This window comes from Trachypithecus francoisi, unplaced genomic scaffold, assembly GCF_009764315.1.
Source record: "Trachypithecus francoisi isolate TF-2019V2 unplaced genomic scaffold, Tfra_2.0 Lachesis_group12, whole genome shotgun sequence".
In the NCBI taxonomy this organism is placed as follows: Eukaryota; Metazoa; Chordata; class Mammalia; order Primates; family Cercopithecidae; genus Trachypithecus; species Trachypithecus francoisi.
The window spans coordinates 26,546,387-26,572,597 of record NW_022681457.1 but is presented as its reverse complement, the minus strand read 5'-3'; the positions used below and the strand labels follow the sequence as shown (position 1 = coordinate 26,572,597).

The following is a 26,211-nucleotide window of genomic DNA, read 5'->3' as shown; positions in this document are numbered from 1 at the left end:
ACAAAAATCCAGCCCCCCCAAAAAACCTCCTGTTTAAAAATCACAAAAATTATTATTATTCATTGCAGAAAAATCAGATTTTTTTTCAGAATCAGAAAATAAATGGAAATCCCACCACCCAGAAAACCACTGTTAATCTGATGTACAGCATTATATGTAATCACATCGAGCACAATGCTTTGTCACCTTTTTCATTTGAATCAAATATCATGGAAAAATATTTTCCATACATGTTTTAAAATCACTACTTCATATTCCATTGTACATTTATTTAACCAAAGCCCGATTGAAGAACTTAAAAATTGTGTCCGGAAGTATTGCTATTTAAACAGGACTGGAATGTGCAGCTTTGTAGTTATTTTTCTTCTTTTCTTCTTTTATTCTTTTTTTTTTTTTTTCAAGAGATGGGGTCTCTCTCCCCCAGGCTGTAGTGTAGTGGCACAATCATGGCTCACTGCAGCCTTGACCTCCTGGACTCAGGTGATCCTCAGACCTCAGCCTCTCAAGTATCTGGGATTACAGGCAGGGCTCATCTTGCCCAGCTGTAACTATATCTAAACACATTCTCAATTATTTGCATAGGTAGATTTCCTGAAAGTGATATTGCTGGGTTCAGGAATAAGGATTGCCCTACAATGGTCCTTTAAGACTTATGATGGCTGAGTCGGGCAGATCACGAGGTCAGGAGATCAAGACCATCCTGGCCAACATGGTGAAACTCATCTCTACTGAAAATACAAAAATTAGCTGGGCATGGTGACACGTGCCTGTTCTCCCAGCTACTCGGGAGGCTGAGGCAGGAGAATCGCTTGAACCAGGGAGAGAGAGGTTGCAGTGAGCCAAGATCGCGCCACTGCACTCCAGCCTGGTGACAGAGTGAGACTCTATCTTAAAAAAAAAAAAAAAAGACGATTCTCTCCCCCTAACCTCCAGTATTTTCCCAGACTTTCTGTAATGTTTATTTACCAAAAATTGCTTGAGTGCCCATCACATGCCAAGGCATGCCAGATTATAGAGATGGATACATTATAGCACAGACCTGAAAAAAATACACTGTAGTTCAAGGTGCCATAGATACTGTTAGAGAAAGCTTTGGGCAGCTGGGTGCCCACCCAGTTTGGGGAGGGTCCTGAAGGACCAGTAGACTTTATTTTTTTCTTTTTTAAAGAGAGAGTCTTACTCTGTTGCCCAGGCTGGAGTGCAATGGTGTGATCATGGCTCACTGCAGCCTTGACCTCCCTAGCTTAAGTGATCCTCCTGCTTCAGTCTCCCAAGAAGCTGGGACCACACGCATGTGCCACGACACCCAGTTAATTTTAAAATTTTCTATTGTAGAGATGGAGTCTCCTTATGTTGCCCAGGCTGGTCTCGAGCTCCTGGGCTCAAGCCTCCCACTTTGGCCTCCCAGAGTGCTGGGATTACAGCCGTGAGCCTTTGTGCCCAACCTGACTTTCTTGAAACTAACAGATTGAGAGGTGACAAGAATTTAATGGGGAGTACTGAAGAAGGATGAGAAAGGCAAAGAGAGAGCCAAGGGGAATGTCCTATACGGAAACAAGGTGCCTGGGTATGTGTTCAAATAAATGAACACATGTGAGTTATCTTATGTGCTTGCACTGAGAGTAGAGCTGAGAAGGAGAGCAGTGACGTAAGGCAAATAAACAGCCTATTATATCATGCTGAGAAGGTCTGGATTTTGTTCACGTAGCAACAAGAGAAAGTGACTTACGGAACCTTCAAGGTCATGATGAAATTAGATCTCATCACTTAACCCAGTGAAGGACACTGTCTTCTGTGGACCCCAAAAATCATTCCTGAGGAGAGAAAACAAACGATAGGAGGATTTACAAGGGAAATATCCCAAAAGAGTATTGAAATGAAAACCGCAGAAAAATCAATCAAATGTACTACCATGTTCATCACACTTAAGTGCTCTAGTTATTAAGTATGGTCCTAAACATCTGTATTAGTCCATTTTCATGTGGCTGATAAATACATATTGGAAACAGGGCAATTTACAAAAGGAAGAGGTTTTAGTTGGTCTCAAAGTTCCACATGGCTGGGAAGGCATCACAATCATGGTGGAAGGCAAGGAGGAACAAGTCACATCTTACATGGATGGCAGCAGGCAAAAACAGAGAGCTTGTGCAAGGAAACTCCCATTTTTAAAACCATCAGATCTCGTGAGACTTATTCACTATCACTAGAATAGCATGGAAAAGATCCGCCCCCCATGGCTGTCTCATGGCTCTGGGCTTCCATCAGCAGGAAACAAGAGGGATCCCTGGGGTAACCTGTGCCTTGGAGAAGAACATTCCTTCTCTATCCTTCACATAAGCATTGTCAAGAATGAAAAGGGAGGCCCAGGACTCTGTATGTTGTGGAGAAGAGACTCCTCCCCACAACAACCCCCCACAGCCCCACACTCCCACATTCGTACCACCACTCTCTGCAACCATTATAAACCCATTATGCTGTTGTCCTTGTTTATGTCAGTTACACAAAAAGTCCAGGACTTCTAGGTTATCTCTCATACCCAAAGCTAATCCCCGTGTGGCTCTAAGGGCAGTGAAATATCCTATATCATAATACTCCGTATCTCTCTTCTAGATTTTTTTTTAACCGCCTGCCATCCTACATCTTTTATTAAGTAATTTGTCTCCCCTTCTTAAAATGTAAGCTTCTTTAAAGCAAGGGTGTTTATTTTGTTAGCCACTTTATCCTTAAAGCTTAGAACAATACCTGGCAAATAGAAGGTATTCAAATAATATTTGTCATGTGAGTTAATGTTAAACATTCTTATTTTATATTCTATGTCTTGTCATTCTACATTTGGAGACTGCAGGTACGATTTTTACCGTGTCTTCTGTCTAGTTTTTACCCATTATGCCGTTTACTTTTATGTTTTGTGGATTTTGTGAGTTTATATTCCTTGGATTTTATCCATAGAAACTACTTGAGGCATAGATTGATGTTACATTCATTCAGAGATTATTTGTGTTTACTTTTACTAGTTGCCTGGGGTTAACTACTTACCCAGGACCAAATTAATCTCTCTCCCTTGGTTTTTTGTTTTTGTTTTTAACTATGTAAGTGGGTGAACTGACCTGCAAACCCATGTGTATGAGAGTATCAACTTTGGATATAAATTATTGAAAGGGGAAATATACATATTTCCTTTACCAAATGCCAAGGTACAGAGGGGCAAGTTTCCTTGCTCCTTTCTGTGCAGCAGATTTCTTTCCTGTTCATCACTGCACTGGAAGTGCAGCCCTTTTAGGGTTTGCAGCTTTGTTAGATTTTCCCATCTTGGGTGAGTTTTAGCTTGAGCTGATGTCTAAAAATCCAGTGTTCTTCAGATTTCTCAAGTGTAGCCCGATTTTTATATGAAATCAGCAATTTTTAAGTGTTGGCAAACAATTTAAAAAATGTTTTAATGTGCTGGGAAAAAATCACCGTGGGCCATATTTGATCTTTATAAGTTTACAATCTCCGTTCTAAACAGACTAAGCAATTAACCCATCAATCAACTGATGTGTATTGTATTTATATGATGCAGGATGCATTTTGTTAGAATGCATCTGTTCAATACAATAACCACAAATGTGGAAGGAAAAGTCCAATTTTAGATTTGTTTCTTTTTCTCTATAAATGTAATTGTCAGATTATGTGTCTAGATTTTTAATTCAGGAAATATCACTGTATCTATAATATGGGGAAATATAGGACATAGTTCTTGCTCTCAAAAATTTTACATTCTATGCATTGCAGAATGTGCAAAATGGATTGAAGTGTCAAGAGATTTAAAGAAGAGCAACTAGAAAATCATTGGCTCAGTCTGAGTCTGCTTTAAAGGAGCCTTAACTAGGGTGGGCGTGATGGCACTAGAAGGAAAAGGGCAGATATCAAGTATTTAAAAGATGATGTGACAGGAGTTGATAATGCATGTGGGGTAAGAATAAGGGAGAAATTATATTTCTTGCTTATGTGGTTGGGAAATTTTTAACCAACCATTATGTTTTGTGACTGTCTAAAGAGTATCTTCAATGATTATTTTGAAGGAAAGAAAAAAAAAAAGAGCCTAATGTCAGCCAGGCGCAGTGGCTCAGGCCTATAATCCCAGCACTTTCAATGGCCGAAATGGGTGGGTGGATTGCTTGAGCCAAGGAGTTCAAGACCAGCCTAGACAATATGGCAAAACCCCATCTCCACAAAAAATATATAAATTAGCTGGGTGGGGTGGCGCACAGCTGTAGTCCCAGCTACTCAGGAGGCTGAGGTGGGAGGATCACCTGAGAGTAGGGAGGTTGAGGCTGCAGTGAGCCATGATCATGCCACTGCACCCCAGCCTGAGTGACAGAGAGAGACCCCTGTTTCAAAAACAAAACAAAAGGCCAATATCACTCTTCTTTTGGTTTCTTCACTTCTTGTAAACTAAAGGCAATGTGAATGATTTTGTAATCTGTATAAGGCTCAACTGATCACTTTTTATATAACAAAAAGCTCAAGTATTAGGGGAAATAGCTTGTCTGAGATAGTCATATAAATTATCCTCTTTTAGTATTTTCTCATTATTAAAGGATTACCTTTCTCCTTAAATAAACAAACAAACAAAAAACGTGCACAGGCATGTCAAGACTTGAAATACCTACAGGCTTATTGTGTTGGAAAGCCTCACTGAAATAAGACTGTTAATATTCTCCTACTTCAATGCTATTAGTTCCATTTAGGGCATTTCACCGTTGTCTGTTTGAAGGGGCTATAGGGAAACTGATGACATTAAGCAAGATAGATTATAGATCACATTCAACTCTCATCTCTCGATGGGCCTAACGGGCATAGTTCCCATTACTGCTAATGGGAGTTTTGAGCATACGCCTTTGTGCTAAAAATCTATCAATCTCCTAATCCTGGCAGTAGGTTGCAAATGGGCTTTAACTTTAAGTGTAATTGGTTAATTGGTTGAGTCAATGATCTGATTGTAAATGATTAGGAGCCAACAGGTTTTGTTTTCCTTTATTATGCCTTTTTATAGCACCAGAATTATGGAACATTTATCAACAGCCTAAAATAAAGACAACACTACGAGAATTTGGTTGCCTACACAGATTCAAGATACAATCCTGCTGGATTCTGGGTATTTTTTATTTTTTTATTTTTTACAGTTTAGGAATTACCAAATACTTTCACATGTATAGGGTCACATTTGACTCTTATTGTAATTCTTCCTGAAGGTGGGTAAGGCTGCCCTATTAGCCTAATTTAGAGACTGATTATGAGAGTTGCCTTGAAGTTTCTTATCCAATGTCACAAAGCGCACCCATATGAAAACCAAGACTAGAACCTCAGTCTTTTAATGACAAATCCAGTGCTTTATCCTGGGCTCCAAGTCACTTCTTGGCCATTCAATTAAAATGGGTTCTGTTGTGGTTTGAATGTGTGCCCCAAAAAGCATGTGTTGAAAATGTAATCCTGAATGCAGCAGTGTTGGGAAATGGAGCCTCATCAGAGGTGTTTAGGTCAAGAGAGCTCCACCCTCAAGAATAGATTAATACTGATTGTAAAAGGGCTGAGACTGTGCTTTCCATTTCTTATGCATGCTGTCTTGCCCTTCCACTTTCTGTCATGGTAGGATGCAGCAGAGGAGCCCTCGACACTGATATCCCAGCCTCCAGAACTGTATGAAATAAATCTCTGTTCTTTATAACTTATCCAGTTTCAGGTATTTTGTTTATAGCCACATAAAACTAAGATATGTTTCTTCAGGGCTCATTACATGTGTGGCTGCATCAGGCTCTGGGGGCTGCAAGAGTGCACAACATTGCCACTACTCTCAAATGACTTAATGTTTATTTGATGAAAGTTTGTGTACAATATAAAATGGCTACAGGTCAGGTGTGGTGGCTCATGACTGCAATCCCAGCACTTTGGAAGGCCAAGGAAGGCAGATTACTTGAGCCCAGGAGTTTGAGACCTGGGCAACATGGCCAAAATCTGTCTCTACAAAAAAATACAAAAATTAGCTGGGTGTGGTGGTGTGTGCCTGTAGTCCCAGCTACTTGGAAGGCTGAGGTGGGAGGATCATCTGAGCCTAGGAGGTTGAGGCTGTAGTAAACTGTGATTATACCACTGCACTCCAGCCTGGACACCAGAGAAAGAGACCTTGTCTCAAAAAAATAAAGTGCTAGGTGCGGTGGCACATGCCTGTAATCCCAGCACTTTGGGAGGCCGAAGTGGGTGGATCACCTGAGGCCAGGAGTTCAAGACCAGCCTGGCCAATATGGCAAAACCCCATCTTTACTAAAAAATACAAAAATTAGCCGGGCATGATGGTGGGCACCTGTAATCCCAGCTACTTGGGATAGTCTCAGCTGGGACTACAGGTGCCCGCCACCATGCCCGGCTAGTTTTTTGTATTTTTAGTAGAGACGGGGTTTCACCGTGTTAGCCAGGATGGTCTCGATCTCCTGACCTTGTGATCTGCCCGCCTTGGCCCCCCCAAGTGCTGGGATTACAGGCATGAGCCATCGCGCAGGGCCTAAATCTTTTTAAGAGACTCAGTCTTTGTGGCCTGACACCTGGGGAACAGTCAGCTTCACAAAGTTGGGATGCCACACCTTTGTTTCTTGAACCATTTAGGGATGTGATTCAGGAGAACACTCATCCCCCCACACAAGTCTCTAAAGCTAGCAAATATGGTTTGCCTGTGCTTTCAAGAACTTTTATTCAATATTCTGTTTGTACATATTGTTGTACTCAGTTTATATTAAAGGTTTCTTTTTTCCTAATGTCCTATTTTGTATAGTTTTTGTCAACATGGTGACATTTGGCAAGCGCACAGTGTGGGTTGCTCCACCTCTCTCCACAGTTGTTACCAAGGATCATGTAGGAGAAAGACTTTGAGAACTGGGAGAGAAGTGAGCAAAATTAGGCTCAAAGGAGGTAGATAGGAAGATGCTGGAAAATTAGGTGGGGATTAACAGACATGAACAGAGTTTTAAAATTGTGGTTAAAAAAAAATATAACATAAAATATGCCATTTTAACCAATTTTTTTTTGTTTTTTTTTTTTTATGAGACAGGGTCTTACTCTGTCACCCAGGCTGGAATATAGTGGCATGATCTTGGCTCACTGCAACCTCCACCTCCCAGGTTCAAGCAATTCTCCTGCCTCAGCCTCCTGAGTAGCTGGGATTACAGGCGTGTGCCACCATGCCCAGCTAATTTTTGTATTTTTAGTAGAAACAGGGGTTTCACCACGTTGGCCAGGCTGGTCTTGAACTCCTGACCTCAAGTGATCCGCTCGCCTCAGCCTCCCAAATTGCTGGGATTACAGGCATGAGCCACTGCACCTGGCCCCTTTTAACCACTTTTAAGTGTATATTTTAGTGGCATTAGTTACATTCACAATGTTGTGCAACCAGCAACATTACCTATTTCTAAATATTTCCATGACCTCAAACAAAAACTCTGTACTCATTAAGCAATAACTCTTCATTCCCCTCTGCTTTCAGTCCCTGATAAACTCTAATCTACTTTTTGTCTCTATGAATTTACCTATTCTAGATATATATTGTATATAAGTGGAATTATACAATATTTGTCCTTTAGTGTCTAGCTTATTTTACTTAGCATAATGTTCAGGATATATCCACATTGTAGCATATATCAGAACTTCTTTCCTATTTATGGCTGGGAAATATAATGCCACATTTTGTTCATTCATCTGTTGATAGACTTGGATTGCTTCACCTTTTGGCTGTTGAATAATGCTGTAATGAATATTAGCATTTTGAATCTCTCTTTTCAGTTCTTTTGAGTATGTATCTAAGAATGAAATTCCTGGGTCATATGGTAATTCTATGTTTAACTTTTTGAACTGTTTTCCATAGGGATCGCAGCATTTTGTGTTCTCACCAAAAGTGTATGAGGGTTCCAATTTCTCCACATCTTTGCCATCACTTGTTATATGCGTTTGTTTTGAAGTCATCATTGTAAGTGTGAAGTACTTATCTAATTACAGTTTTGAGTTGCATTTTCCTAATGACTAATGATGTCAAGCATTTTTTATGTGCTCATTGGGAGTTGTAATATCTTTTCAAGAAATGTCTTCTCAAGTGCTTTGCCTGTCTTTAAATTGAGTTGTCTTTCTGTTGTTTAGTTGTAGGAGTTCCTTACATATTTTGGATAGTCAATCCTCATCAGATATGCGATTTGTGAATATCTTCTTCATTTTGTGGGTTGCCTTCTCACTTTATTAATAATAGCCTTTGCTGGACAAAAAATATGGTCTGCCAATCCTGTTAAGAACTTTTATTCAGTGTTCTTTTTGCATTATTGTTGTACTCAGTTTATATTAAAGTTTTTAAATAATTTTGATGAAGTCCTATTTATTTATTTATTGTTGTTGTTGCTTGTACTTTGGTATCATATTTTGGAATCCATTGCCAAATCCAAGATCACCAAGATTTACCCATATGTTTTCTTCTAAGAGTTTTATGGGTTTTGCTTTTATATTTAGATCATTGATCCATTTTGAGTTAAATTTTGTATATGGCGTGAGGTAGGGGCCCAACTTCATTTTTTTCCATGTGGAAACCCAGTTGTGCTAGCACCATCTTTTGAAAAGACTATACATTACCCCATTGAATGAATTTGGTACCCTTGTCAAAAATCAATTGGCTATAAATGACAGGGTTTATTTCTGGACATCTAATTATATTCCACTGGTCTCTGTGTCTATTCTTATGCCAGTATCATACTGTTTTGATTTCTGTAGTTTCGTCAATTTTGAAATCAGAAATGTGAGTCCTCCAGCCTTGACTTTTTTTTTCCAAGATTGTTTTGGCTATTTCAGGTCCCTTGCAATCCCATATGCATTTTTTATTTTTTATTTTTTTGAGACCGAGTCTCACTCTATTGCCCAGGCTGGAGTGTAGTGGCATAATCTTGGCTGTCTGCAACCTCCGCCTCCCGGGTTCAAGTGATTCTCATGCCTCAGCTTCCTGAGTAGCGTGGACTACAGGCGTGAGCCACCACGTTCAGCTAACTTTTGTATTTTTAGTAGTGACGGGGTTTCACGATGTTGGCCAGGCTGGTCTTGAACTCCTGACCTCTGGTGATCCACCCACCCTTGGCCTCCCAAACTGCTGGGCTTATAGGTGTAAGCCAACGTGTCAGGCCACAATTGCATATGAATTTGAGGATAGGCTTTTTCCATTATGCAAAAAAGCTATTGGGATTTTTATAGGGATTGTGTCCAATCTGTACATTGTTTTGGGTATTATCATCTTAACAAATACTAAGTCTTCCAATTTATGAATGTGGGTATCTTTTCATTTATTTATATCTTCATTAATCTCTTTCAGCAATGTTTTTATAGTTTTCAGTGTATAATATTCCACTTCCTTGGATAAATTTATTCCTAAGTATCTTATACTTTTTGATGCTATTGTAATGCAAATAGAATTGCTTTATTTCCTTTTCAGATATCCACTGCTGATGTATAGGCAACTGATTTTTGTGTGTTGATCTTGTAACCTGCAACTTTGCTGAATTCATTTATTAGCTCAAGTAGGTTTCTTGTAGATTCTTTGGTCATAGAGATACAGTTTTACTTCTTTCTTTCCCATTTGGATGCTCTTTCTTTCTGCTTTGTGTCAACTTGCTCTGGCTAGAATTTTCAGTAGGATGTTGAATAGCAGTTTTGAAAGCAGGCATCTGCATTCCTGGTGATCAAACTAATTAAATTAAAATAAATGTAATTATTTAGTTTGAGATGATTAGATTTAAATGGCTAGGTTAGGGCCTTAATCCAATATGATTGGTGTCTGTATAAGAAGAAGAGATATCAGAGTGTGCATGCACAGAAGTACGACCATGTGAAGAGGTAGCAAGAGAGCAGCAATCTACAAGCCAAGGAAAGAGGCCACAGAGGAAACCAATCCCGCCAGCATCTTGATCGTGGACTTCCAGCTTCTAGAACTGTGAGAAAATATATTTCTGTTGTTCAAGCCACTCAGTCTGTTAAATTTTGTTATGGTAGCCCTAGCAAACTAATACAAACCTCTCTAGTGGTTTTTTTCATTTCAGTTATTCTACTACTTTTCTGCTCCAAAACTTCTGTTTGGTTCCTTTTCATAATTTCTATCTTTGTATTGGTATTCTCATTTTGTTTATACACTATTTTCCTGATTTTCTTTAGTTTTATGTCCACATTTTCCTTTAGCTCTTTGAACATATTTAAGACCATTGATTTAAAGTTTTTGTCTAATAGGTTCAATATTTGGGCTTCCTCATGCATGGTTTTTGTCAGCTTCTTTTCTTTTCTTTTTTTTTTTTTTTGAGACAGTCTCATTCTGTCGCCGAGGCTGGAATGCAGTGGTGCAATCTCAGGTCACTGCAACCTCCACCTCCCAGGTTCAAGCAATTCTCCTGCCTCAGCCTTCCAAGTAGCTGGGACTACAGGCGCATGCCACCACTCCCGGCTAATTTTTTGTATTTTAGTAGAGGTGGGGTTTTACCGTGTTGCCCAGGCCGGTTTCGAACTCCTGAGCTCAGGAAATCCGCCTGTCTCTGCCTGCCAAAGTGCTGGGATTACAGGCGTGAGCAACCGTGCCTGACCCATATTTTCTTTTATTGAAGTATATGTTCCTGTTTCTTTGTGTACCGTCTTGTGATTTTTTGTTTGTTTGTTTTTGAAAACTGGACTTTTGTATAGTATATTGTAGCAACTCTGAAAATAAGATTCTTCTCCTTCTTTGGGGTTTACTGTTTTATTTTATTTTATTGTGATTGTTTTTGTTTTCATTGTTGAGGCCTGTAGTAGTCTTGTTCTAGTAACTTTTCCTATTTTTGCAGAGACTTCTCTTTGTCATGTGTGTTTGCTGAAGTGTCTGTGCCTTAGCTGGTATTCAGTGAGTGGGTTTTTTTGTTTGTTTATTTGTTTGTTTTTTTTCGAGACATAGTTTTTGCCCTGTTGCCTAGGCTGGAGTGAACTGGCAGGATGTCAGCTCATTGCAGCCTCCCAGGTTCAAGCAATTCTGCCTCAGCCTCCTGTGTAGCTAAGATTGCAGGCACATGCCACCACGCCCAGCTAATTTTTGTATTTTTAGTAGAGATGGGGTTTCACCATGTTGTCCAGACTGGCCTCGAGCTCCTGACCTCAAGTGATCTGCTTGCCTCAGCCTCCCAAAGTACTGAGATTATAGGCGTGAGCCACCACGCCTGGCCTTCAGTGAGTGTTTTGACAGAATTTTACCTGAATGTCAAGAGCTAAAAAACAAACAAACAAAAAACAAACGAAAATACTTTTCTCAGTCTTTGCCGATTGGGTCTGTACTGGGGCCCTCCTTCAACACTTAGCCAGGCTTGCACTGAGCTTAGGAATCAACTGTGATGAAAGCTGAAGTTTTTATCACATCTTTTCTGACAAGCATCTTGCCCTGGGCCCATGCATGGCTTTCTAAATTCCCTGCATACACAGGTGCTTCTGATTGTCCTAACTTCCCAAAGAAACTCTGTCCTCAAATTTTTTGCCTAAGCCTTAGGTGGTTTATCACATGTCTCAACTGTGACCCCTTGCCTCAGGCCTTGTTCTTCTACCTTACGATGATTCAAGCAATGCCTGCTGCTTTTCCAACCTGGGTTAGTTCAGAGTTACACAAACAGAGGTGAGTATTTTGTGCCAGTCCTTCACGTACCCTCAGACGGTTTAAAACCGATCTACACAATAATTTGCAAATAAGGTCTGCTTTGCTCCCTCTAGAACCAGGGACCACACTCACATGCTGGCAGTATGGGCTTCTGTCTTCAGGACCATTGCAAGGTAAGGTGTGGAGTAAGAGCAAATAAAAATGCCACAAAACTTTTCTACCATTTTTGAGTTTATTTTATTTATTTATTTATTTATCGAGACGGAGTCTCTCTTTGTCACCCAGGCTGGAGTGCAGTGGGGCGATTTTGGCTCACTGCAACCTCTGCCTCCTGGTCTCAAGCAATCCTCCTGTCTCAGCCTCCTGAGTAGTTGGGATTACAGGAATGTGCCACGATGCCTGGCTAATTTTTTGTATTTTTAGTAGAGATGAGGTTTCACCATGTTGGCCAGGCTGGTCTCGAACTCCTGACCTCATGATCCGCCCACCTCAGCCTCCCAAAGTGCTGGTATTACAGGCATGAGCCACCATGCCCAGTCTTATCTCTATATTATATATATATGTTATATATATTAATTATATATTATATATACACATATATACATATATAATATATACATGTATATATATAATATACATATATATATTTATCTTAGTTAGGGACTCACTCTGTCACCCAGGCTTCAGTGCAGTGTCAAGATAGTTCACTGCAGCTTTGACTTCCCAGGCTCAAATGATCCTCCCACTTCAGCCTCCCCAGTAGTTGGGACTACAGGCATGCACCACCAGGCCTGGCTAATTTTTATTTTTTTATTTTTTGTAGAGACAGGGTCTCACTGTGTTTCCCAGGCTAGTCTGAAACTCCTGGGCTCAAGAGATCCTCTTGTCTTGACCTCCCAAAATGCTGGGATTACAGGCGTGAGCCACTGCAACTGGCCCATTTTTTATTTTTCTTAATTCAGCATCCGGCCGGGCGTGGTGGCTCAAGCCTGTAATCCCAGCACTTTGGGAGGCCGAGACGGGCGGATCACGAGGTCAGGAGATCGAGACCATCCTGGCTAACACGGTGAAACCCCGTCTCTACTAAAAATACAAAAAACTAGCCGGGCGAGGTGGCGGGCGCCTGTAGTCCCAGCTACTTGGGAGGCTGAGGCAGGAGAATGGCGTGAACCCGGGAGGCGGAGCTTGCAGTGAGCCGAGATTGCGCCACTGCACTCCAGCCTGGGCGACAGAGCGAGACTCCGCCTCAAAAAAAAAAAAAAAAAAAAAAAAATTCAGCATCCATTGGTTGCTGTAAGCCTCTGACTTTTTTCCAGAGTCTGACAAAGTTAATTCTTACAGATTCTGCTTGTTTTTTGAGTTTCTATGGAGGGACAGGAGCTTGGGGCTGCCTACTCTGCCATTTTGCTGACCTAAGTAGGGTTTGAAATCTTTTTTTTTTTTTTTTTTTTGGGACGGAGTCTCGCTTTGTCACCCAGGCTGGAGTGCAGTGGTGCAATCTCGGCTCACTGCAAGCTCTGCCTCCCGGGTTCACGCCATTCTCCTGCCTCAGCCTCCCGAGTACTGGGACTACAGGCACCCGCCACCATGCCTGGGTAATTTTTTGTATTTTTAGTAGAGACGGGGTTTCACCGTGTTAGCCAGGATGGCCTCGATCTCCTGACCTCGTGATCCGCCCGCCTCCCGCCTCGGCCTCCCAAAGTGCTGGGATTACAGGCATGAGCCACTGCGCCTGGCCTTCCCCCTTATTTTTAAAAATAAAGTGTTGCAAATAATTAAATGGTTAAATGCATGAACTTTGGAGACAGATGGTCTGAATTTTAATCCTGTCTTTGCCACCAAAAAGTTTACAATAAGTGACTTATTTAATTTCCAAACTTCAATTTCTGATCGGTAAAGTAGGAATATGGGAAGGGCTAATTAGGATCATTTATTGTAAAATCAGTAGTGTGCAGTAAATGTTTGACAAGCAGCTCTCAGAAGGGATTGGACTGAAAACCCTGATTTTTAGTGTTTGCCAGTTTCCATGGTGTAAATACTCCTGACGTGGCTGAATTTAAGATGCCAGTGTAAAATCTTCTAATGCAGGCAGGCTTGTGAAAACACACACATAATTGACTCTCACGAACCAGGGAAGGCCAACTCTACCATATCACTTTCTTAAAAAGTATGAGGTACACAGGCTGGGCACAGTGGTTCACACCTGTAATCTCAGCACTTTGGGAGGCCCAGGTGGGCAGCTCACGAGGTCAGGAGATCGAGACCATCCTGACTAACACGGTGAAACCCCATCTCTATTAAAAAATACAAAAAATTAGCCAGGCGTGGTGGCGGGCCCCTGTAGTCCCAGCTACTTGGGAGGCTGAGGCAGGAGAATGGCGTGAACCTGGGAGGTGGAGCTTGCAGTGAGCTGAGATCAAGCCACTGCACTCCCGACTGGGAGAGAGTGCAAGACTCCGTCTCACACACACACAAAAAAGTGTGAGGTACACAATAAGTGACCAATCAATAAATATTATCATCTGCAATTGCTTTGAACAAAATGAATAAAATAAGAATGGTTTCTGAAAAGTCAAGATACAGCATCTCCCTCTATATTGCCCTATGTTATAAAATACTTTATACTCTAGGTACTTGGAAATGTTATTTCCAGACAGTCCATCTTCTGTGAGAACCACGTTTCATATCCTCTTTCTATCTTTAGATCTTGCATCATTGTTTACAGCGAACACAATCACAGAGAGAATAGTCATTGTCCACAAGTCTGCCTGAAACTGACCACACTTGGAAGGACTTGCTCCTAATTGACTGATCTATTAACTTTGCAGGCTGCACGAAAACTTAGAGGCATCATCCTGCCTTGGCTTCTGGTTGCCAAGGTGTTCTGCCTGATACCAAGTCTGTCAGCAGTCACCAACTAGCCATGCTTTTCCCTTGGAGGCACATGTAGATTGCCTAACTACCCTCACCAGGCAAACAATTCTGCATATGTCATGTCCTCTGCTTTTCTTTTCAGATCCAGCCTTAGTCAAGCTTGTGAAGCAATGACTGTCTTAATTGGTCCCCTGGGTACCCAGACCTGATCCTTTACCAAGTCACTAGTTATCCCGTGTTCCCTATCTGTCTATCCATCCATCCTTCATCCTCATCCAATACTTACAGAATGCCTATGGCTGCAAATACAAGGATGACTGCTTGGTTCCTGCTGTCCATAAACTCACAGCCTGGGATAAGGTAGGGTAGAGTGAATAGATATGCAAGCAAAATAGAATGGAGTGTGATAAGGGGAAGTAGGAAAGTACATGCAAAGTACTCTGGGAAACTAAAGGAGGAATTCTGCCTACCTTGAGGAACTAAGGGAAGTTTTCATGGAGTGCGTGCAGGTAACCTGAGGGTAAGATTGGCTGGGAACCAAATTGTGCTAGACCTTGTGCACCTGACTGTGGCACTGGCTTCTTCAGCAACAGGGAGCCTTTCTTTTTGTTATTTCCCTGCATCTTACAAGGTTAAGGCCTTGGTCCCTGCTAATAATAAAGTAATAACCAACTTTATAAAGAGCTTACAATGTGCCAGATACTGTACTAAGTGCTTTATATTCTTTTTTTGGGGGGGGAGGGGGGTTGGGCAGGATCTCACTCTGTCACCCAGGCTGGAGGGCAGTGGCACAATCATGGCTCATTGCAGCCTTGACCTCCTGGGCTCAAGCCTCCCACCTCAGCCTCCTGAGTAGTTGGGACTACAGGCATGCAACACCATGCCTGGCTAATTATTTTTTGTAGAGACAGGGTCTCTCTATGTTTCCCAGGCTGGTCTTGAATAACACCTGGGCTCAAGTGATCTTCTTGCCTCAGCCCTCCAAAGTGCTGGGATTATAGACATGAGCCACTGCACCCAGCTTATTATTTAACTTAATCTTCACAACAACTTTAGAAGACAGAAAATAGGAGATGCTGTAATGGTAAGAGTTTTAGAGCGTTCCTGAGGACCTGGAGAAAACTTGCTGCTGAGAAGGAAATTTTGAAGGTTTCATTGGTTGAAAAAGGTGTCTCTGGAATCACACTCCTAGATCTTTCTTAAAGACTTGAAAAGAATTAGATTAGGGGCCTGGCACAGTGGCTTACACCTGTAATCCCAGCACTTTGGGAGGCCGAGGTGGGTGAGTCACCTGAAGTCAGGAGTTCGAGACCATCCTGGCCAGCATCGTGAAACCCCATCTCTACTAAAAATACAAAAAATTAGCAGGGTGTGGTGGTGCACACCTGTAATGCCAGCTACTTGGGAGGCTGAGGCAGGAGAATTGCTTGAACCCGGGAGGCAGAGGTTGCAGTGAGCTGAGATCACACTGTTGCACTCCAGCCTGAGCAACAAGAGTGAAACTCTGTCTCAAAAAAAAAAAAAAAAGAATTAGATTAAGGCGATGGGGGACACAGAAGGTCACTCCATCTCTGATCTTCGCCATCACAATTGCTACAATCGGCTCTTTCCAATTTGGCTGTAACACTGGGATCATCAGTGCTCCTGAGACTATTGTAAGGGAATTTGTCAACACTTTGAAGGATAAGGCAAATACTCCTCCCTCTGAGATGTTGCGCTTGTCCCTCTGGTCCTTGTCTTCGGCCATATTCTCCATTGGTGGTATGATTGGCTGCTCTTCCATTGGACTCTTTGTCAACAGCTTTGACAGGCATAATTCAGTGCTTACCGTCAATCTGTTGGCTGTCATTGGCGGCTGTCTTATGCGATTGTGTAAAGTAGCTGAGTTGGTTGAAATGCTGATCCTGGCCCACTTGGTTATTGGCCTCTTCTGCAGACTCTGCACAGGTTTTGTGCCCACGTACATTGGAGAGATCTCGCCTACTACCCTGCGAAGTGTCTTTGGCACTCTCAACCAGCTGGTCATTGTTGTTGGAATTCTGGTGACCCAGATCTTTGGTCTGGAATTCATCCTTGGGTCTAAAGAGCTATGGCCAATGCTATTAGGCTTTCCCATCTCTCCTGCTATGCTATAAAGTGCAGCCCTTCCATTTTGCCCTGAAAGTACCAGATTCTTGCTCATTAACAGAAAAGAAAAGGAGAATGCTAAGGAGATCCTCCAATGATTGTGGGGCACCATGTATCCAAGACATCCAGGAGATGAAAGATGAGAGTGCAAGGATGGCACAAGAAAAGCAAGTCACTATGCTGCAGCTCTTTAGAGTATCCAGCTGCCGACAGCCCATCATCATTTCCATCATGCTCCAGCTCTCTCAGCTGGAATCAATGCTGTGTTCTATTACTCAACAGGAATCTTCAAGGGTGCAGGTATTCAACAGCCTATCTGTGTCACCATCGGTGCGGTGTGGTTAATACTGTCTTCACTGTAGTTTCCCTATTTCTGGTGGAAAGGGCAGGAAGAAGGACTCTACATAAGATAGGCCTTGGAGGGATGGCTGTTTGTTCCATCCTCATGACTGTTTGTTATTAAAAGATGAGTATAATGGGATAAGCTTTGTCTGTATTGGTGCTATCTTGGTCTTTGTGGCCTTCTTTGAAATTGGGCAAGGCCCCATTCCCTGGTTTATTGTGGCTGAACTCTTCAGCCAGGGCCCTGGCCCAGCTGTGATGGCAGTGGCCAGCTGCCCCAACTAGACCTCCAACTTCCTAGTCGGATTACTCTTCCCTTCTGCTGCTTACTATTTAGGAGCCTACGTTTTTATTATCTTCACTGACTTCCTCATTACCTTCTTGATCTTTACTTTCTTCAAAGTCCCTGATATGTGTTACAGGACTTTTGAGGATATCACACAGGCCTTTGAAGGGAGGGCACACGATGCAAATAGATCTGGAAGAACTGCGTCGTGGAGATGAACAGTATCCAGCCTGCTAAGGAGACCACCACCAATGTCTAAGTCATGCCTCCTTCCATCTCCCTCCCAGCAAGGGAAAGCCACCTCTCCCTGAAAGAGGGAGAGACCTCATCAGGATGAACCCAGGGCTGCTTCTGAATGCTGCTACTTGATTCCTTTCTCCCTCAACAAGGCTGGAGCTTGTTGGATTTCCAATGGCTTTTAAAATATTTCATTTCTTGAACATTCATTTCTGCATAGGAAAGACCAAGTGAACCTACCTTCATTTCAGGAGGGATTGACCACTTGGGATATGACAACTTTGCCAGCTCTTCTCCCTTGAGTTCTAATATTGCCCACTAGGGGATGTAGGGGAGGAAAAGTAAGATGCAGTTCTCCCAACCTCAGACTCACCAGGAAGCAGATACACACACATTGTGGAAGGCAGAGAGGGTTTATGTAAGAGCACCTTTCTCACTTCCATACAGCTGTACACAGCAAATTACTTGAGTTTTATTTATTTTTACCTTCTGGTTTAATTACATAAATATTATGTTTTAAGTGTAATTTTGCCAAATAATGAAAACATGAGGAAATTGAGGTTAAAAGGAAGTGTTTAAAAGAGGTTATAGAGTAGGAGATTTGATACTGGAGAAGTTAAGGTGCAATAAGAGGAATTTAAGGAGAAATGCAGTTAATTATTGGAGGGTAAATGATGTGGTGCCTGAGGTCTGCATGTTACCTCTTAACAATTTCTGTCCTTCAGACGGAAACTCTTAAATTTAATTTCTCAGAAAAGTCATATGCCTGTATAGTAAAGCTACTGAATTCTTTTGGAACTTTTTTCTTTAAAATTATAGTTTATATGTAGTATTACTTGAAATCCAGGATTATTAACTAAGATGGACATTGTAGTTAATTGTGGTTGATGGGTTCTAATTTTGTATGGAGTCCAGGGAAGGGAAAGTTATTTATAGAAAGCCTGTTCCTTCTCACTGGACCAAACAACTCCTTCCCCTTGCAGTAGACTCATTACTTTTTAAGTAACCCCACCACCCATCTGGTGGGAGAGCCATCCAAATGAGAAACCTAAAATAATTGGTTCTTGGTAGAGGTTCATTATTTCTCCATTTTGTTCTTTAGGAGATTTTAGGTGTTGATTTTTGTTTTACTTTAACTCATACCTTTAAAGGAATTCCAAAAAGAATGTTTATAGCTTACTTGGAATTTGTAACCTCAGCTCTGGGACAAGATTTTTTTTCTGAACGATTATTATCTAACATGTGCTGTTGCTTCAGGGTCACAGCATGCTTATCTATGTCTGTTACCATGCCACCATGGTCCTGTGCCGAGTGCCCTTAGGGGGATTGAATCTTTCCAATAGGCAATGTGTGAGATAGTAAGAGTCAGTGTGCAGTGTAGCCCATACTTGAGAATATGAATGTATGTGCACTGTCATTTTGCTCTGGATGGAAGTAGGTTATTGTTGACTTATTTCTTCTGTGTTTGTTCCTACAGCCCTCTTTTTCATATGTTGCTCAATCTCCCGTTCCCTTCTTGGTGCTTACACATCTCAGACCCTTTAGCCAAACGCTTGCCAATAACAGTATTTTGGTTCTCAGTTCTCACTGTTTCCTCTGGTTATTGAGACTTTGAATAAAAATGCACATAGCTATGCAGTGGGGTTTAGCTGGAAAAGGTGACCTTCTTCCAACTTCACCTCTACTTCTGGCTCCTCAAACAGTGGGTGTGCAGTAAGGCAGGGAAGTTGTTTTCCCATTTCTCACTGACCAGATTGTGAATATTTCCATATGGATTTTCTATTATTAACGTTACTCTGGTTCTTTGTTTTAAGATAAAAATTCTGAATGTACACGTAAAAAAAGACAGAAAATATTATCACTACCATTTTACAGATCAGATTAAAAAACTGAGATTTAAAGTAGTCATGTACTACTCACAGCCACACAACTAGGATGAAGCAGAGCTAAAACTCAGCTCTCATTCACTGCCAAGCCTGTGGTCTTAGAGACATAAGGCAGCAGGACTTGGTGTCATTAAGGGACTGGGGAGAATGGTTCCATTCCCCCAAACCCTCCCCCAACGAACTTCCTTGTATTTTATAATGGTCACACCTTCAACCCTTTTACCTCCTACCTGGGCTGACTGCAATAATCTGAAAGGGCCCTGTTTGAGGGGCAATGATAGTTACTGTGCAGAAGGGCTTCAAAGAATATGGATGGTGGTGCCAGTTTACCTCCTGGACTGTGGCTGCTGCTGCATGAGTTGGGTTAATGGTTAATCTGCTCTTGTGTGAGTCAGCTAATGTCCCTCCCAAATCATGTAATGCGTTAACCCAATTAAAAGACACCTGCCCAACTAATCTGAATGTCAGACCTGAGTGTCAGCTCCCATTTTACACTCTGTAAAAGGAAGGAGGATTTTAGCTTAACACTTGAAATCTTCAAAGAGTGCAATTGATCTTCTTTTCAGCCAACAGAAAGACTGCTTCCCTGGTTGTGTGTGTGTGTGTGTGTGTGTGTGTGTGTGATTTAACTTAGTGTTGACATCAACTCTGTAGAATTGTATATGTACAGATAAGTAACTGGAAGCTCAGAAAGGTGAAGCCACGTATTCAAGTTCATGGAGTCAGTTTTCTTTTTCCAACTCCAGGACACTAACTGTTGAGGTGGTTTGTTTAGTTTGCATCCTAGTGGATAACTGCTCTTCTTAGTGATGATGAGAATTTGAATATATCTAAAGGGATGTTATTATCCTGGAGGTGTGAGACAGTGAAAAGAACAGGAGCTTTGAAGCTAGGTGTGCCCTGTTAAAACTTCAGTTCCTGCCTGTCATAGTGTAAACACTGGCAAATCACCTAATCTCACCTCAAAAGGTGATTGTGAGAATGAAAGCAGATGGCTGGGAGGTAAGGGTACTTAAATACACATTAGTCCTTTCCAGCTCCTCATTGCTGGAATTCGAGTGGACATCTCCAGCCATCTCAAGCAAATTGGTTAAATACTCAGTGCATTCTTAGAGATATTTTAATGTATTTTAATTAAAACACCTGCCATGTGACATTTTTAGGAAAATTTAGGGAAGGTCCTGTGAAACTAGGCAAATCATAAAGCTCCCATAGGTTGAGACTCAACAGACCAATCAGTGAGGCCCATTTGACCCAGGGGGCACTGGGCCAGGTGCCAGGAGTGTTCCGGGGATGAAGGGAAAAGGCTGCCACACTGGAACTGCAAAAAATCTGGTCAGGGAGATAAAGCACAAACAGAAGGAAAGACAAACAGCCATAGAAGGCATTCAAGGACACATTTCCAAGGAGTGATGTAGGCAATAAATACTGTATGAATTCAGGACAGAGAGAGAGAGATCACTTAGAAAGGCCCAAAAACCCTTCCTGACTCATTTCCTGTACTTGCCTTCTGTCCCTTCATAGACCTATGGGTTTGTCTTAGAGTTACCGGGGCACTTATCTCTCTGTAACAAGGTGGAGAAAATATTGCCATTGCTTTACAGCTGGTGCCAGATTTCTGCCTGAAAATAGAAGCATCTAGGCTTGGAAAAAATCAGTTGGAAAATTAGGTGTAATCGGATAAATAGGTTGGAACATGCTTGAGGTAGAAAATTGAGACCAAGGATCCAGCTATTAGAGGAGGGTCAACTTGCTGTGCATACTGCAGGGAGGTTTTGGAAATTTTGAGCGGCAAAATGGTGATGAGATGAATGGTGATGGAGAACACAAGGGCAAAAGGAGGAAGGGCAGAGGGAAAATGGAGAAAGCAGCCATCAGGGCAGCAGAGCTGGGATTCCTACCTACCTACATCTTCAGGGATGGCTGCCAAACCCAGGGAGCCTTGTGTGAGTGCCTTCATTGTAACATGGTGCAAAACAGAGTAGAATGAGGAGGTGGAAGTGGCCCTCCAGAAGTTACCTCGCTCTTGAAGGGGCTTTACACTTCCATAGTTCAGGCAATGTGTTTAGAGTTCAAACCAAGTTTACCCAGATCTTTCAGCAACAAAAGGGCCTCATCTGACTTCTGAGTTTTATCTCCAAGTCTTTTCTCTTTCCTTCTTGATCTTTCCCTCCCCTCAAAAGCTTACTTAGTACAGTGTCTGATGTATAGCAGATGCTCTATAAGTATCTGTCATGCTGAATCAAATATAAATATTGTATTATACATGGTTTCTGCTGTTGTGGTACCTAACATTGAGGGAAGACAATACACACGCGTTTCAGACACAAAAATAAACCTAATCTTAACAATTCTGAGAAGGATATAAACGCCAATTAAATAGGCCTAACACTTTTCTGCCTCTTTGATTTTTCAGTGCCCTTCATGGTTCAGTTCATATTTCACAAGCCCCATGAAGTCTATTTGGATTTTCGGTGATGTTTCCTGTCTCTGAAATCTTATGACATTTATGTCTGTATCAGCCATTTGACGCTTGATTATTTTTCAGATGGATGTCTTGCCTTTTCCTCTACACACTATAGGAAGAGTGACCACCCCTGCCAAGGGCCTAGTGTAGTACCCTATACATGTAGCTGATCAGTTGATTGTTACTGATCATGCATCATGTTATCAAAAACTAACACGATGTTTGGCACATACTTGTACTGAATAAGTATTTGCTGAATTGACTTGAAGCGTTGGATGCCATAGACCTCTGACAATATATAATTTCTATGTATCACTCTCCTAGCAGAATAAGAGAGAATTAGAACTTGGGAAGAAGTTACATCTAATTCTTTTCTATTTTTATTTTATTTTATTTCTTTTTTTTTAAGAAATGAGGACTCACTCTGTCGCCCATTCTGGGGTGCAGTGGCACGATCATAGCTCACTACAGCCTCAAACTCCTGGGGTCAAGCAATCCTTCCACCTCGGCTTCCAAGTAGTTGGAGCTATAGCTGAACACCATTGTGCATGGCTAATTTTTATTCATTTATTTTTTTATAGAGAGGAAGTCTCACTATGTTGCCCAAGCTAGTCTTAAACTCCTCAAGTGATCCTCCTGCCTTGGCCTTCCAAAGTGCTGGGATTAGCGGCAGGGGCCACTGTGCCTGGCCAATTCTTGTTCAGCTACAATTTATTTTCCTATTGCTTTTTGGAATGTAATTTAAACTTTACACTTCAGTTATCCCGTTTGTCAAATGCATACATGATTTTGTGGCCAATAACTTGTACGTGGACACAGTAAAGTTAAAAAAATAAAGATGCACAGGATTTTGATGCTGATAGGCATCATAAAATAATGTGATCCAAACTAAGGAGATATCTGAGCTCAGAGACATTAAAAAGACTGCCCTAAGTTTTTTTTTAAATCTATAAAAGGGCTCATCCAGCATACAAGTGTCCTGCTTTCTGATCCAGCGGTCTTTCAAGCACCCCGGGCTTGGTTGTCAGAATAGCATTTGCTCATAAGGTGTTTTAATTATTAATACAGTATACTAAATCCCAGGAGTAGAATAAGCCTCATTATCATGGTTAGTAAGTCAGCCCAAAGCAATCTGATATTCCTGTAAAACTGAATGGATTTTAAAGTAAAACATCCTTGGGCTCACTGGCCTCAGAGGGGGCCATCATATCATTTACCTATTTTTCAAAAACCCCATAAATGAGTGTTTGGTATGGACATTCATTATGTCTTAAGCTTTATTGATTCTGTTATGTTGCTATTAATTATAGGAACCACAAAAGCTTTTAATTAGATTAAAGCCATAATAAATAAGATTAGTAACACTTATTCTGCTCTGTATGTTAAGTGTTTTTATAACAAACTAATGTTTATCTTTCTGGACATTACTATATTGATATCCTGTACAATAATTAAATCAGATTTTTTGAGTTGTTTTAGGCAAAAAGATTTGAGTGGTTTTTTTGTTTGTTTGTTTTATTTTCGAGATGTAGTCTTGCTCTGTTGCCCAGGCTGGAGTGTAGTGGTGTGATCTCAGCTCACTGCAACCTCTGCCTCCTGAGTTCAAGTAATTTTCCTGCCTCAGCCTCCTGAGTAGCTGAGACTACAGGCACGTGCCACCACACCCAGCTAATTTTTGTATTTTTAGTAGAGACAGGGTTTCACCATGTTGGCCAGGATGGTCTCAATCTCTTGACCTTGTGATCTGTCCACCTCAGCCTACCATGCCCAGCCAAGTATATTTTAATAACTACTGATGTTAACTACCATCGTTAATCCTCATTATAATCCTACAAAGTGGACATTAGCATCATCTTTACTTACTGATGATGATGAAATTAAAGCTTATGGAAATTCAGTATCTTGCTCAAGATCCCACAGTAGGGAAGCCAGGATTAAATGAGATAACACATATGTACTTAGCACAGTGCCGGGCAGATAGTGTGTTCAATAAATGCAAGTAAGAGATTCAGTATGAAGTGAAAATAAGTTAAAAATAAGGGCCGGGTACGGTGGCTCATGCCTGTAATCCCAGCACTTTGGGAGGCCGAGGCGTGCAGATCATGAGGTCAGGAGATCCAGACCATCCTGGCTAACACGGTGAAACCCCGTCTCTACTAAAAACACAAAAAATTAGCCGGGTGTGGTGGTGGGTGCCTGTAGTCCCAGCTACTTGGGAGGCTGAGGCAGGAGAATGGTGTGAACCCGGGAGGTGGAGCTTGCAGTGAGCCAAGATCACTCCCCAGAGCGAGACTCCATCTCAAAAAAAAAAAAAAAAAAAAGGCTGAGTGCATTGGCTCATGCCTATACTTTGGGATGCTGAGACAGGAGGACTGCTTGAGCCCAGGGGTTCAAGACCAGCCTGGGCAACATAGTAAGTCCTCATCTCTACAAAAAATAAAACAAAATTTAGCTGGGCGTGGTGGCATGCACTTGTAGTCATAGCTACTTGGGAGACTGAGGTGGGAGGATGGCCTGAGCCAGGAGGTCAAGGCTGGAGTGAGCTATGGTTGTGCCACTACACTCCAACTTGGGTAACAGAGGGAGATCCTGTCTAAAAAAAAAAAAAGAAGAAGAAGCTGTTGTGAGGATAATATAGAAAGTACGTTATAAGTTTCTATATGTCTGTATCCTGTATATGTAATAGATGTATGATTAAATTTTGATTCTGAACTTCTTAACAATCAGATCAAAGGGAGAAATACAATCAGCTATGTAAGTGATAAGGAACATTGCCCAAGAGAAGTATAGCTATTTCTGCAGCTCAGACTTAAGGGCACTCTTTCAAGACACAGGATCTAATACCCCAGCAAGGACCCTAGAGAATGAGGTAAACTTACCGTGGGGTGGCTCTTAGAAGCCTGGAAAAGGTGGTTGCTAAACCTTGGTAAAGTGGAGAAGCCCAAGTTGCCTTGGCAGAAGGTAGAGGGGAGATTAAAAGGCTGAGGGAAGGGGCATGTTAGGATGGAAATATCATGTAAGACCAGAAGATCCACTGAGGATTATGTTCCACGTGAGGGCCAAAGAACACACTATTCACTAAGACCATTCAGAATACACTGTTGGCTGAGCGCGGTGTCTCACGCCTGTAATCCCAGCACTTTGGGAGGCTCAGGTGGGCAGATCACGAGGTCAGGAGATCAAGACCATCCTGGCTAACACGGTGAAACCCCGTCTCTACTAAAAAATACAAGAAAATTAGCCGGGTGTGGTGGTGGGCGCCTGTAGTCCCAGCTACTTGGGAGGCTGAGGCAGGAGAATGACGTGACCCCAGGAGGTGGTGCTTGCAGTGAGCTGAGATCACACCACTGCACTCCAGTCTGGGTGACAGAGCGAGACTCCATTTCGAAAAAAAAAAAAAAAAAGTAGAATACACTGTTGAGAGAGACATCGGCGCCACTAAGAAGTATAATAGTCGCCTCCTCTGCAGGGCATTGCTCAAACGAGGAGAGTGATCCCAGAGCTGAGCTCCTCAACAGCCGTGGGCATGATGGGGATTCTGGCCAAGGAATAGAGACCAATTGGAAGTGTGTAACTCCCAGAAGCCATGAGGTCACAATTACGTAATAACTAACAAGGTCAGAGAGCAGCCAAGGTGGCATGATCTGCAGGAATTGCAAAGATGGTTAATAGTGCATAGTGTCCTTTAGGGGCAAATATGTAGCCAAAAAAGATGCTACATAAAATCTCAAAATGTGTGGGTCCATGACTGTGGAGTTCACATGTCAAATATAACACCACCCAGAGCAGCTGACTTCACAGAGTGTGGAAATGGCTTTGGAAAGGCACACCTGCAGCGATAGGAGGCAACCCTCTAATAGGCTGGGATGACATCCTGCAGGATATGCATTGAATCAGAGACCTCTGTATGGCACTGTGTCCACAATAAAAAGAATAAATGGATCTGGGAACAAAGGGGTCAAAGTAGGCGTGTTCCCACTTACCATCACTCCCAGTGACCCACTGGGAACTATCCTTCCAGTCCCCAGAACTCTGTGTTAATCAAGGGGTAAGGATCCTGGTCCCCAAACTCAGTGTACTCTTGCCAGGGGACATAACAAAGGTCCCATTGAATTACAAATTACTGCTGCCACCAGGGCACTTTGACATCCTTGTCTCCAGGGACCAGCAGGAGAAAAGAGTCACCATCATGACAGGGGAAATCCATCCTCATCAGCCCGAGGAAGTGGATGGGGTTAGGGAGGAAGATATGTGGAATCCAGATCTCCTTGGGCATTTCCTGGTACTCCCTTGACTCATTGGAATTAGGATTGGGTGTGTGTAGTGCTCCTGGCCTGAG

General features: G+C 42.0%; 1 pseudogene; it reads left to right on the top strand.

Moving 5' to 3' along the window:
- The first annotated feature begins 16,221 nt into the window (after positions 1-16,221).
- Positions 16,222-17,666, top strand: LOC117092037 (annotated as a pseudogene).
- Positions 17,667-26,211: the final 8,545 nt, after the last annotated feature.